Here is a 13,790-nt window from a genome sequence, read left to right as displayed (position 1 = left end):
TTGTCTCCCTTATGCACAGAGCCTTGATCCTGGTAACTCCCTTGTGAGTGTTTGTGCATGGGCACATGCACATGTACATGTGTATAGGGGCAGTGCTGCCTCAAAACCTCCTCAGGATTGGGCACAGAATTCACTTCTTATGCTCCATGGATAGGGAAGCAAGAAGGGTTAGAGATCAGGCCAGAACACGAGGGATCTGGTGACCAGTAGGAAGGGAAAGGGATTCCCTTTCTCTTCTCAAGTGAAGGTGCAGCCTCATGGCCTCCTCTGTGCCAGCAGCAGCCCTTCAACCTCTCTTTCTGGGTCTGCAGGCAGCCTGCTGGATGTGCATGTCCATGGGCTCTCTGAGTGTGGCCATACAGGTACTTATGGCCTCTCTGTTACCCTTGGGATTAGGAAGGATATTATACTTTTTTTCTCTTTTTACATTGAATGATTTTGACGTTGAGGTTTTTTCTGTATCAGAAGGTATGATATTAAAAATTAGGCTGTCCACTGAGATGCCTGTGATGATGACCATAAACACACATGTCTAAATTCTGACATGGCTAATGGGGCTGTGCAATTCTGCACTGGCTGTGTATTACTCAGGGTTATCTGGTCATGAAAGACTCCTAAGTTGCCCTTTTTGACTGCAGTATTCATTCCCAAGATCTCCCAGACTGCCTGCAGTGGAATCTACTGAAAAGTAGCAACCATTTACATTATTCTGGCTTTCAGATTTCAAGCTGTACTGAAATATTTTTCTGAGTGACTGTGCTATAAAGCCCTATGGTCTATTTTAGCTGTATTACCAGAGGGAATTTTTTAAAAACTGCACTGCCAACCATGAAAGTCCCTCTTGACTCTTGATACATCAAGAGTATCATCAGCATATGAATGTGCATCTTTCAGTTAACATTACTAGAACTAATATGTAAACAAACAGTAGGTCGCATTATTCTTAATGGGCTTAGAATATCTTTCAGTTAGGGCAGAGGACTACTTACAATTATTCAACAGTACCTTTTTAGGAAACCTGCCCCCCAGTTAGAATTAAAATGCTTTTTCTGTATTTTTAAAATGTTAAATAATGAGGGTGACGAGAGTAGGCTGAAGAACTCCAGGCTGTGCCCTTCCCTGCACAGCTTGAACTCTCCTTGTATTTATCTGAAGCAGATGTTCCAGGCAGGATGCATGCTACAGCCAGAGGTGAGGAGAGAGGTGTACAGGACTTGAATACTTTTCACTACAGCTCCCACATCCTGTTTACACATAGCTGCTGGCCTGAGAACAACATAGGGAATAAAAAAAGGAAGGTGGAGGGGGGTGTGATAGGAAGGAATGGCTGATGGGAGTCGTGATACCAACACCACTGCTGGGTGTGCATGTTGAGAGTGCCGGAGATTTGTGGTTCTCTTTGCATCGGCCTTTGCCAGCAACATTTTCTCCATGACTTTGGCAGGCATTGATAGACATGCTGTCTTCAGTCATAGGGGAGAAAAAAGGAAGAGGGGAGCAATTAGTTGGAAAAAAAAAAAAAGTGCAGCTCGCCTGCAGAGAAACTATACTTACTCTCATATTCAGCAATGCTGCTCAGACTCTAGAAAAAAACACAGCTGGAATTCACTGAACCAACTTTTCTGTCTCATTAAAATCTTGGACTGATTTGTAATAGTAGAAAGGCACTTACTGAATCACTGGTGGGCAATGAGAAATATTAAAAAAGCTAAGGCCCATTTAAGCAGTCAGCCTGCTGAAGGCTGGATTTTTTCAGGCTGGATACTTCCTGGGAATTTGATTTCTACACACATAGAGCAGAGAAGGGCCCACTTTTCTGTGCACTGGAAATGCACTTTCATTTCATGTTTCCCTTTTGACTCATTGCACCTGTTCCAAATCATCCACACAAATTCCTATCTAATGCTAAGGAGAGAAGGAAGATGTGTACATATATACTCTTGGGGTTTTTAATTTTTTTTATTTATTTTTTGGTTTGTTGGGGTGCTTTTTGTTTGGTTGGTTTTTTCAAATTTTTTTTAAAGTATTACTTAAACTAGATCACTAAGGTACCAGCTTTTCATAGCCAAAGATTCATAAAACTGCTAATGACAAAATTCACAGGATGCAAAATGGAAGAAGCATCTTTCAAGGTTGTTTTCCAGGAGGTTCATAATATGGTCTGGGAATGCTGTGTATCTGTTAGGTGTCCCTGTAATATCATATTCTGCAGAGACTGACTTTATAGCTACATGGTCATGCACACATACAGATGGGGTATTTTGAAGAACATGCACTTTGCTATGCTTGAATGGTATAAATTTAAACATTAAACATCACAGATCAACTGATGTCCCATCAGTCAATACCAACCAACATACAGTGCAAGGCAACATAAAAGAAGCTCAACATTTACAAAAATATGAAAATCTTTATTTTATTATAATCTGTTTTATCTTCTACCCATTAGAGTGTGTAATACTAACATCACAGTATAAAAACTTCTGTTCTCTTAGTCCAGAACATATTAACTTTACTACTACTTTTTTTTTTTTTTTTTTTTTTTTTTAAGAAAGGAACCATCTTAGTACTCAGGACTCCTCATTTTTATACATCATGTTCCAGCAGGAGACAGAACTTTCTAAAGCATGTGCTAAGATATGCTACACTTCCCCAGATGCCTTGCGTTTCTTTACCCTATTATAATAGGATTATTTTTTATCCAAGAAACCACCATGGTGTTAGGTTTTGATTTTCTTATTTCAAATAATCTAAAAGACTAGAAATTTGGGAACAAATTGAAAGGTAGAAAGAAAATTCAAATTCTGATTATTCTCAAGCACTTTCTCTAAGCTTCAATCTATTTAACACTTGAAACTCAATCTTCAGATAAGGAACACCAGTCGATCTCTTTGTTGCTTCCCATTTGTTTTTGTATAACATTGCCTATCGAGTTCCTTTTTCCATGAAATAGCTGTAACAAAAAAAGATGAATTAAGATCTTACTGTACTATTACTTGTAATCCCAGCTCACATTTACACAGCTTTGTAATTGCTATGTTTTTTAAAAGCTTTTCAAGCTGTATATGAAAAAGGTATTACTTCAGTCCTAAAAAAGCATCCATCTTAGGGTCAGGCAGAGGCTGTATGAAAAGTGTTTAATTTTGTGTTTCAAAAAGGGTTAGAATAGGGTGACACACTGTAATTGGAAATACAGACAGACGCTGTTTGAGGAAGAAGTCTATTTTATCTATCTCAATATTTTCCATTTCCCTATATTTTTTAGCATTTCATTAGGGAATTTGGTCTTTTGCACCAGTTTTGTGGAGATATCTTCTACCTTCCAACATGAAATTTATTAAAGTAAATGAAAATTAAAAAGCCATCAAGGGAAAAGTGCTACGGTAGTTACTGGTAGACAAACAAAAAGATGCCATTTGCTGGCTTAAGTCTTTGGCCTCCAGTCTGAGCATGTGTTTGCAGCCTTGGGAGTTCCTATTGCCACTTGGAAATATTCTTGTGACCTTGTGAACCACAGGATCATATCAAAGATGTGTAGCAAATGGAGAATGAACATTGTATTAATGGTATAATGCTAAGAGACCACGTAATAGCACAGGTCTGAGTTTTAAACAAGACTCCACTTCTAGTCATATTTTAGTGGCATTTCCAAACAGGGTAGAGGTCATTTAAGACAACAGAGCCAAAGACATGACAGACAGCACTCTACTAGTAAGAAAAGAAACTCAGCCACTCAGTAGGAGTATCGGATATAGACATTTTCTAATGTGTTGTGTCCAGCAACTGAATATCCAAAGCAGTAGTCCTTATTTGGAATAAAATAATGAATCAAAGCAAGATCAGAATATAGCATGTGTGGTCTGCATGCAAAAAATTATTTTTGTATAATTTGGCTATGATAAATAGAGAAGATAATGATGGCAAGATACCAATATTTCTTGTTTTTTCCCACTTCTGCATTGCATGCCCAGAGGTCCTAGTTTACAAAGTAGAAGTGGAAAGAATTTCAGTATTGGCTTCTAACAATTGCTGTTACCATTTTTATCCTTGTCTATTTATACTTTAATCATGCACAGTGGTCAGGAGTGGTACCTGACTGTGCTGACAGTTTTATGATATATGAGATGACACACTTTGTGTTCCAAGAACTCTGTTGTCCCATGGCTAGAATAGGCACTGAAAAGTTTCAATAATCACTCTATCTTTTTAATTTTGTGAAAGATTTTTGATCCTCAGTAAACTCTGTTGTGTTTTGAATGATAGTAAAGAACCCTCATATATGTATGTATATATATATATATATTTTTTTTTTTTTAATTTGCATGTTAATTATCTTGCTTCACCTGTTGAAACAATTTCTTGACCTGCTGTTGGATTGAGTCCAGAAGAGGGGCAAGAAGATGTTCAGAGGGCTGGAGCACCTATCCTATGAAGACAGGCTGAGAGAGCTGGTGTTGTTCAGCCTGGAGGAGTGAAGGCTTTGGGGAGCCCTTGGAGCACCTTCCAGTACTCAAAGGGGTCCAGCTCAGTAGAGGAAGAAGGGCTTTTCACAAGGGCATCAAGTGACAGGACAAGAGGTAATGGCTTCAAGCTGAAAGAGAGTAGATTGATACTAGGCTGTGAGGGTGGTGAGGCCCTGGCACAGGTTGCCCAGAGAAGCTGTGGATGCCCCATCCCTGGAAATGTCTGAAACCAGGCTGGATGAGGCCTTGTGCACCCTGCTCTTGTGGAATGTGTCCCTGCCCGTGGAAGGGGGGGTTTGAATGAGGCGATCTGCAAGGTCCCTTCCAACCCAAACCATTCTGTGTTTCTGACTCCTTGCCATTGGCACCTATTTCATGGGTAGGCTGAGGAATTATTTTGTTCTTTCTTCAGTCACTGAGATGATGAGGCTGAACAGAGAAAGTCATCACTTGGTGGAGGTTTAGTTACCAATTATGCAGGAAACTTTAAAAGCATTTGGCATTCATACCAGTCTGCTGTAATACTGAATAATGATACTATTCATTCTCATGAAGAGAATAAATGCTTCAATAATGCTTAATGTTCAGTTTACAGTCATTATTCTGGAATGGGAATAACTCAGAAATGCAATTATGAATCTACTGTGTCTTATGACAGTTTTAATTCCATTAATAGTGAATTTGGCTGCAGTGAGAATTTCTTATTCTTACTTCTTTTTCTGCAGTCATATCTATAGACAGTGCACTTGACTCAATTTAAGTTATGAGCAATGCATTTTTCATGTTGCTAACACTGCTTTGGAACTTCACTTGCAGACTTAATTTCATGGTTAGTGATTTTCTTGTGAGAACAGTAAGGACAAATGGAAAAAAGAACACTTTCAGTTTGTTTGGATTTGAAGAGCATAGTAAAATATAAAGCAGTGAAACTTAGCAAACCCAGAGCTGCAAGTAAAGATTACAAGCTCTTTCATTGCCTGCCTGTTTGATCACCTTATGATTTTAGTGCAGAAAAGACAGTTTATACTACCAAACTAAAGAGATGACACTAAATTATTATTAATTTTAATGAGTGCTCACTATTTGTGCTTCATAAAACCCATAAACTTAATAGAATAGAGGGTATGATCTCAAAAGATCATATATACCCCATCTTCTGTCATTCAATCCCAAACCTCAGTCCCAAGTGCAAAATAACTAAAATTAACAGACCACTAACTTTTGTTATATGACACTTTTGATCTAACTGCCAGGAGCTATCTTCTCTTCTTGCCTGATAAGATAAGCACAGCCTTTGAAATATTTGAGGGTAAAACTTTTAGTAGTGAAAAATGTACTCACTGTACCAAGCCTTGCACACAACCCCACTACTAGTCAACCAAAACCCACTACAGGTACAAATAAGTAAATGCATACATTTTAAATGCACAGTTAAATGTAAAGCTGAGGATATAGACCAATTAGATACAGTTATAGCAGGATAATGACATTTTATAAATCTGTTTTAATAGATTATTTTTAGAAAGCTGCAATAATTACAATGCATCAATACATTTTTAACAATGCTGGTCTTAGTAATAGTTTAAAACATGGAAAAATTTTCATTAATAATGACACTGGATTGTGTAACTAATTAAGAAAGAAAAAGCTGTCAACGGTCTTTGTATGAGCAAACAGAGGAAATAATGAAAAAGCATCTGCAGTAGAAAACTGATATATCATGAAGAGGTCTGGTTTACATTTATGATTTAAAAGAAATTTCCCTGTGTCACATCAAACTATCTGATGGGAATTTATTTTAGGGGGTGTAGAGATTAGGATTATTCAAAAACCATCTGCTAATTGGGGAATTGTATAGGATGGTATCAGTCTTCTCTTGCATGATTTGCATTGTGGTTTCCCAGTTACTTTCCCCAGCACATTTCAGAATATCTACACATTCAGAGGGTTCTCAGCTGCATTAGCCTTTGACACGTCTTCAGAATGTGTTAATTCACCATTCTAAGGTCAAACATCCATATCTACCTATTTGCATGTGTATCTGTATCTAATCTATTTTTATTAGCTTTCCTAATCTACCATACTCAGTTTTACAGATAAGATGGTACAATAGGGTGATATCAGGGTGATGTGTACAAGGAAGACCTTAGGAGTGACGTAAAAGGGAAAAGAAGGCCCATTTCCAGGCTGTGTATACGAATACCCACCACCACAGAAAAAGGCAGGAGAAACTAGAGCTCTGCTCATGGTCACCCAACTGCATCACCCCTGGGATTAGTTACTGTAGTGGGACAGCTCACATGGCTGAGAGGTTGTTGTGGAGGGATACACAACATTCAGAACAAAGAGAATTGTGTTACAGACTGTCTCCTTAGGATGAAGGAGTAGATGAAACCTTGTTTAAACAACTCAGGAAGTCTCTGTACCCAGACCCTAGTTATTTTGGAGAACTTTATTTTCTCTGTTATCTGCTGGAAAGGCAACATACATGGTCAGGTATAGGTGCTATGCCAAAGAAGAACGGCAAATAGATGAATCTGCTATTTACTTAACAAGACAGGACTAGTTGGTTTGTAATGGTTGGTTGGTTGGTTGGTAACTAGTTGGTTTTGTTGCCTTGGTTATAGGCACCATGAAATAGGAGTTCAAGATCCTGAGGAAGGAGAGCAGATTAAAGGTTGTTCTGGAAAATGGTAGATGGTACACCATGAGGGGAGCCTCAAAGAGGAAAGGAGCTCAGAATAAGTTTGCAGATCCTTAATGACAGTATCCTCCAAGTACAAGAATGGTCCCTCCGCATACACAGAAAAACAAGGACATGTAGCAGGACATCAGCTTGTCCAAGCAGAAAACTCATGAAGGAGCTACAGTTCAAAAAGAGACAAAACTCAAACAGAAACAAGAGTAGTCCTTTTCATTACATGCATAATAGAAGCCTGAACAAGGAAAATGCTCATAAGATGGATAAAAAAGGGTTAATTAATCAGGTTGTGAAGGAAATGGACCCAGCTGCCTGTAAGCTGATGATGAGTACAAGGGTCTGCCCTGACCTGACCAGTTTAGCATCTTTACCAAGGCCTTGCCAGGAGGGGATGGTCACTGAGTCTGCATATGACACCAGACTGAGTGGACCCAGGGCAGAGCTGCTATCCAGAAAGACCAAGACAAATGGAGGAATGAGCCAACAGGAACCTTCTAAAACTCCGAAGGGAAAAATGCCAGGTCCTGCATCTGTGAACAAATGAACTCCTGCAGCAGTAAGGCTGGCCTGCTGAGGACCATCTCTTCAGGGCTTGAGGGGCTGGCTGGACATGAGCTGGTAGTGTGCTCTGGCAGCAAAGGAGACAAATAATGTTCTGAGCTGCATCACCAGGACCACAGACAATAGATCAAGGAAAGGGAAAGAAGTCCTTTACTTGGCATTGTGAGCCTTCATCTAAATACTGAGAGCAATACGGGAAAGATGACATCTCTGTCCTTGGAGGTTTTGAATTCCTGTCTGAGTAAAGCACCAAATAACATGAACTAATCTTAAAGCTGAGCCTCTGAGTAGAAGCTTGGACTAGAGACCTCCTGAGGTCCCTTGCGCTTAATTATCCTCTACTTTATAATTAACAGGGAGAGAAAAACAAGAATTGGAAAAATAAAGGAGTGGGTTCAGATCAGGAGAAATATTGCCCTCATTTCATGATTCTGTCTCTTAACCTCTGCATCCTAAAAGAAAAAGTGTAGGAGGTTTTACCTAGCTAGGTGAACACACAAGACAATCTCCTTGCAAAATAGCTACCAACATGAAACACCTCAGTAATGGCGAGGACTCAGCAGCACAGGGAATTTCTGCCACAATCCCTACACTACCAGAAGGGAAAGGGGTAGAAGATTTCCACCCAAGGAAAGTGTGAACAGTCATTTGGAAAATATTTTTTCTCAGAAATGTATATATCAACACCTTGATGACACTAAATCTGTCTTTCCTATAAAGAAAATTTGAAAGATTCCAAAATGCAATTTATATTTAACATACTGTTTTATTCTGATCTTAAGGCTATCCCTGAGATTTTACTGTCTAACAGTTTTCTCTTAGTTTGTCTCTTTCAATTTTGCTGAATAACTAACATGAACCCAGAGGCATCTGGCATAATTCTACCAAATATAGCCTACTGATGGGGTGGGAGAAAGAGATGCAGCCTGTTATTATATCTCAGACATTCGGGAGACAAATTTTCATGTTTATTTAGCCCTTGAAAGCAAACAGTGAGAGGAATGAATAAGGGACATCTCACTTCCTTACAGAGGTAAATTTCATCTAAGATTAGCAACTCTGCTGTTACCTCAGCCATATATCAGAGAATGAACTACTCCCTGTTTAAAAATGTATTTTCTAGAGCCCAAGTTCAAGGATATAAAATGAAATTGAAAAAGAATATCAGACGGTAATGCTTGGCCAGCCATTCGATGTTATGAGCAATACAGCTGCTTGTAAGTCAGCTGGGTATTTATGGCAATTTCCCCAGTGAGAAGGGCTATTGATAAATGCTACTATTAAAACCTTACAATAACTGTAATAATATCTTTCATTTTTAATAGTGTCTTTGATCCTAAAGGGGCAGCTCGTTTACTGACTGTTTTCCAATTAAGAAGGGCATTCATGTTTTATGGCCTTCATCCTATTCATCCTGGTTACTGGAGAAGGAATTAACCTGTAGCTCTGGAAAACCTAAAACTGTTTTCCGTTTCTATATTCCCTCTTCACTGCAGGGTCTTTGCAGGCTCGCCACATAAGGTGCTGTAGGCTGACTCTGTTTATCTCCTGTCATTGATATGATATGACATGGTATTATGTCTCCTAATGCTTGCATTATATTAGATCCTTTTATATTAAGATCTCCAGACAAGTAATCATATTCCATTGTACTCTGTGCTGTGCAGAGATTTATCAGAAAAGGCAGTCCACAGCCCAGAGAGTCTGCAGTCTAAACCAGACGGGGCAAAATGAAACAGACATTTGATCCAGTGAGGGCCTCAGATATGGGAGTAGACTGTAAATAATTCACCAAATTTATTTGGGAAGACTGTGGAAGAACAGGGAACAAACAATTTCTGGGCTTAATTCTGCTTTCACACACAATTAATTTGGAAAACTTCAGTTCTGTACTTGGGTCATAAACAAGAGAAACTAAAGCATTGGGCTAGACTCTTCAAATGTCAGGATCATCTGAAGTTTATAAATGTTTAGTTTTAGGGAAGATTATTCTAGATTATAGCAATCAATTTTTAATAACAATTCTGAGCTGAATGTTCTCTCTAGATAGTATTTTATTTCCAGGCTGAAGTCTATCTATATTTTTGGGAATGGCTCTTCAAATTAAGTAAAAGGTATTTTTTTACCTTTTTTAGGTTGTTCAGTAAGATTTTTGAAAAATATGAACAAGGACTTGCCCAGCCATCTGCAGACCTGTAGGAATATAAAAAGGTAAAGGACTTCAGAAAGTGCAAAAAGGCCTCAGAAAGTAAACACAAAGCTAAGAAAAGTTGGGAAATTTCTAAACCTTCTTATGGGAAACTAAGAAGTTAAAAACCAAGTGAATACATTTATATTTATCATAAGGAACAAGAAAGAACAAGAACTTATTGATAGTTCAAGATGTGAGAAGTTCTAGATATATGCTTTGCAAAGATAGAAAAAGTTTCAATCTTAAATAATGAATTATTGTGTATTGTTTGAAGTTTACAGAAATCCTTTTGTTAATGTTAAACCCATGTGGGTCTTTTTCTTATGGGTTAGAGTATAATGACTTTACACCTTTTCTTTTATGCTATTAGTTCCAAGAATATGTAGAAAAAAGCTTTGCATAAGGTGCCATCTTGTCTTTGATCTGGATTTGCATGGATGGTGTTATTTTCCTCTGTTTTTTGCTTTTTGCTTGTATGATACAGACAGATAATAAACCCTAAGTCTGCAAGCAGTCAGGGTCCCATCCCATTTGTGAGACACAGACCAATCTGGCACACAGACCATGTCAAGCTTTATTGCATCCCTTCCACGGAGGAGAAACTTCTTGTGGAAACATCTCAGCTTCCCCTGTTGCAGCACCAGGGAGATGTGATAGGTTACAGAGGGATGGAAACAGAGACAACCCTTTAGACTTTATCCCAAGAAAAGCCCCTGAGTTTTTTTCTTCAAATCAGCCTTATGACCCTCAAAGCCTGAAAAAGGGCAACAAATTTCTACCATAGGCTAGGATCCCTATATAGAATAAATGTCCAGCAGCTTGACTGCTCACCCAGATAGAGCCCACAGTACATTGGCTTCTCCTTAGAAATGGTTTAGACAGACTTGGACTTTTCTGCAGCATTCTGGTGTTGGACTGGAAGAGGAATATGAATAGGCATAAGCTGAAACAAACAGTTTTAAAATAAATTTCAAATTTTAATGAGTTTCTGATACTGAATTTCAGCATAGCTATCACTATTAATTCAAAACTCTTCCCAGTGTTGCATGTCAAAGTGAGACACCTCTCAGCTGTGTTCAGAAAAAAAAGTTTATGTTGACCAGGTTTTTCTTTTAATTGTCTTTCAGCTACCAAGTTACACCCTCTCAAATACTCATGAGAAATATGTGCTTCTATATGTATATATTGACACTGTAGTGGACTTTCTTTTAATACTTGCCCCATCCAAATGAAAACAACCTTAAGCCTTAAGAATTCTTTAATTCTTTGAAAGTGAAGGGATTTATAAAGCCACAGTTGGAACAAGAATTGCAAACCTTAAAAGACAGATTATGTTTCCAAAATATGAGGTACAAGTATGACCTTCATGTGTTTTAGCCTATGGGTAAAAGTGTTACATGAGGGGATTATTTATGTTTAGGTGTGTAAATAAATACAATAAAGCCTTTGGACGCCCTACTTATATTTCCAGCAGCAACTGCCAGTAGTCTTTTATTTCCATTATGGTTTCAGGATGTTAAGACCACAGAAACAGAGCTAAATTAGATGCTGAAAATGCAACAGTGTCTGCAGCACCTCTCACCTTCACATCTAAGAGGTCTGATTTGAAAATGTGCTTGACTTAAATATAATGATAGTTCAATGACACTCTGGTTTATTCCTCCAGACCAAACCACTGCTCTATGCGAATGTAGCAGAACTGGGTCCTTGGTATTTTGTCTATCTGATCATGAGATGACTTTAATTCTGTACTGATCACGACAAAAGATTGAAAATAATTCTAGGGAAATTGGCTGCATTTTTACAAATACTTTTGTTTTATTTGGCTGCAGAAGGAGTTGAACTGTATTGGTTGTACAATGATACACTTGGTAGATTTTGTAGAGGTGAAATATTTCTGAAATAATTGAAGGTGAGATGTAAGGAAAATAAATAATCAAAAAAAACATGTTCTTTAAACATTTCATTTGTTCAAAGCACTTCACTTTCTGAAGTATTGTTCCATTACTTCAAAAATGGAATAACAACAAAAATCTCAGGTTATTAAGTCCTCTGAAATAACCATAACCAATCATAGGCAATCATTACTTTAGTATCTCTGTGATTGATATTCTTTTATATGTGGAATAAATAAATCTAGTCTGATATATACATATATATATATATATATATATATAATCTTTGTGCTTTGCCTGGAAGCTGCCTGCATGGTTGAAAGAGCTGTTCTTTTGGCAGGAGCTTCAATCCTGTACTATATCCTGCACAGTATTCTCTCATAGTTCAAGTTTAGGCAGAGTGCCATAAAAATTCCACCTTTATCTTCTATGCAGTTATGTATGATAACAAACAAGTGCTCAGATGCTTCGGTTTCCATCCTTTTGCATGATACTCTGCTAATTCATCCAGCAATTAGGAGTTTTGTCCTTTCTTCAAACAAGGAATTCTTGAACCCGTATCTGTCACATTAGTGAAGTGCTCTGGCCATGAGGTATTCTGGTTAACTTGTTCTCCACCCGTTCTCTTGAAGTTCATCCAAAAACTCTACCTTCATGGGCCAGAAGGAGTATGGCCAAGAAGAAACCTGACTCTAGCTTCAGGTTCAGACATTTGGTTAGAAAAGGAAGAAAACTAGGGACTCCAGACACTCCTCCCTAATATGTATGCATATTATATAACTGTTAAAAGAGCCTTGGGAGCAAACTAAAGAAACATAATGTCTATTATTATTAAACAACCTCCTGAGAAGATGGCTAAATATGCATTGTCTTTGTCTGCTTGTAGTAGCCCTGAGAAATATAGATTCAAATGAATCTCCATCTGTGTTTTCTCAAGTCTATGGGTAAAATCATTGCAGTGTTCATTGCTCTCCTCTTTCTTTTTAAATTAGCACTTGATTCCTGTTTAAGGGTTTTTGAGCATGCTCCCATGCACTTCATTGCAAGGCAGATCATCACCTTGCAGCTATTTCACATTTCTGTGGCAGTTCTCTTGGGCTTTTTATTAAGGAAATGCAAGAACACTTATGTTTTATTCTGCAAACACCAAATATGATGGAATGCCAGAGGTTAAAATGAGAGGTAGGAGAAACAATTGTGCAAGAATTTTGTAGTTATCAGAGAGCTCTCAGCTATTCACTGGGATAGAAGTGCTTCATACTGTTCAAACAAGAAATGAAATATAATCTTTACACTGAAACAAAGACATCCTTAATAAACAAGAAAGATTAAAAATTAATTATGAAATCAAGGTACCTTGATGAGGATGACCTGCCTCAGATAAAAACCGCCCAAAACAACAGATTTAGAGTCATCAAGACATTCCCATACTTCTGGCACTGAGCTCAGTGCTCAGCATGACATGCATATCATATTTCTGCACCTGGATATATCTTCTGTATGAGATCCTAAAATTCCTGAAAGCTCTGCTTAGACAAAATCTATCCTTTCCTGCAGTTAGGCAGCTATTGTTGTGCCTTGAGAACAGTGTTTCATAGCCCTCAGTGCTTCATATCCCATTGATGTGCCTTTTCTAACAAGAAACACAAGCACTATTTAACCTAAAAAAGTTTGAGAGTTTAAACATAAAAATTACTGAAAATTCCTATCCATGGGAGAATTTTGAATGGCTGGTGGTAAACAAAATAACTGATGGTTTCAATTTCTGACATCCTTAGATCTTTAGAATGGACTTTCATAAGGGTTATATGCATATATTTAGAATATATACTATTTATATATATGTATACATATATAGATGTGTGTATATATTATATGGATATGTATTTACACATCAACACATTCTCTTCTTCATAACTGAACAATATTCCCACTGAATAGCTTAGAATTTGGGTCTGAGAATAACATTCTGTATGGAA

At 37.8% G+C, this 13,790-nt stretch overlaps 1 long non-coding RNA gene across 3 annotated transcripts in view; it reads left to right on the top strand.

Moving 5' to 3' along the window:
- LOC135297150 (uncharacterized) overlaps positions 1 to 13,790 on the top strand; it is a 54,739-nt gene that overhangs the window by 19,079 nt on the left and 21,870 nt on the right. For all 3 annotated transcript variants that reach the window (XR_010359206.1, XR_010359205.1, XR_010359207.1), the window contains exons 4-5: positions 4,386 to 4,577; positions 9,861 to 9,936. This is a non-coding gene — a long non-coding RNA (uncharacterized LOC135297150). The remainder of the gene's footprint in view (positions 1 to 4,385; positions 4,578 to 9,860; positions 9,937 to 13,790) is intronic.

This window comes from Passer domesticus, chromosome 3, assembly GCF_036417665.1.
Source record: "Passer domesticus isolate bPasDom1 chromosome 3, bPasDom1.hap1, whole genome shotgun sequence".
Classification (NCBI taxonomy): Eukaryota; Metazoa; Chordata; class Aves; order Passeriformes; family Passeridae; genus Passer; species Passer domesticus.
This window is presented reverse-complemented; position numbering and strand designations above follow the sequence as displayed.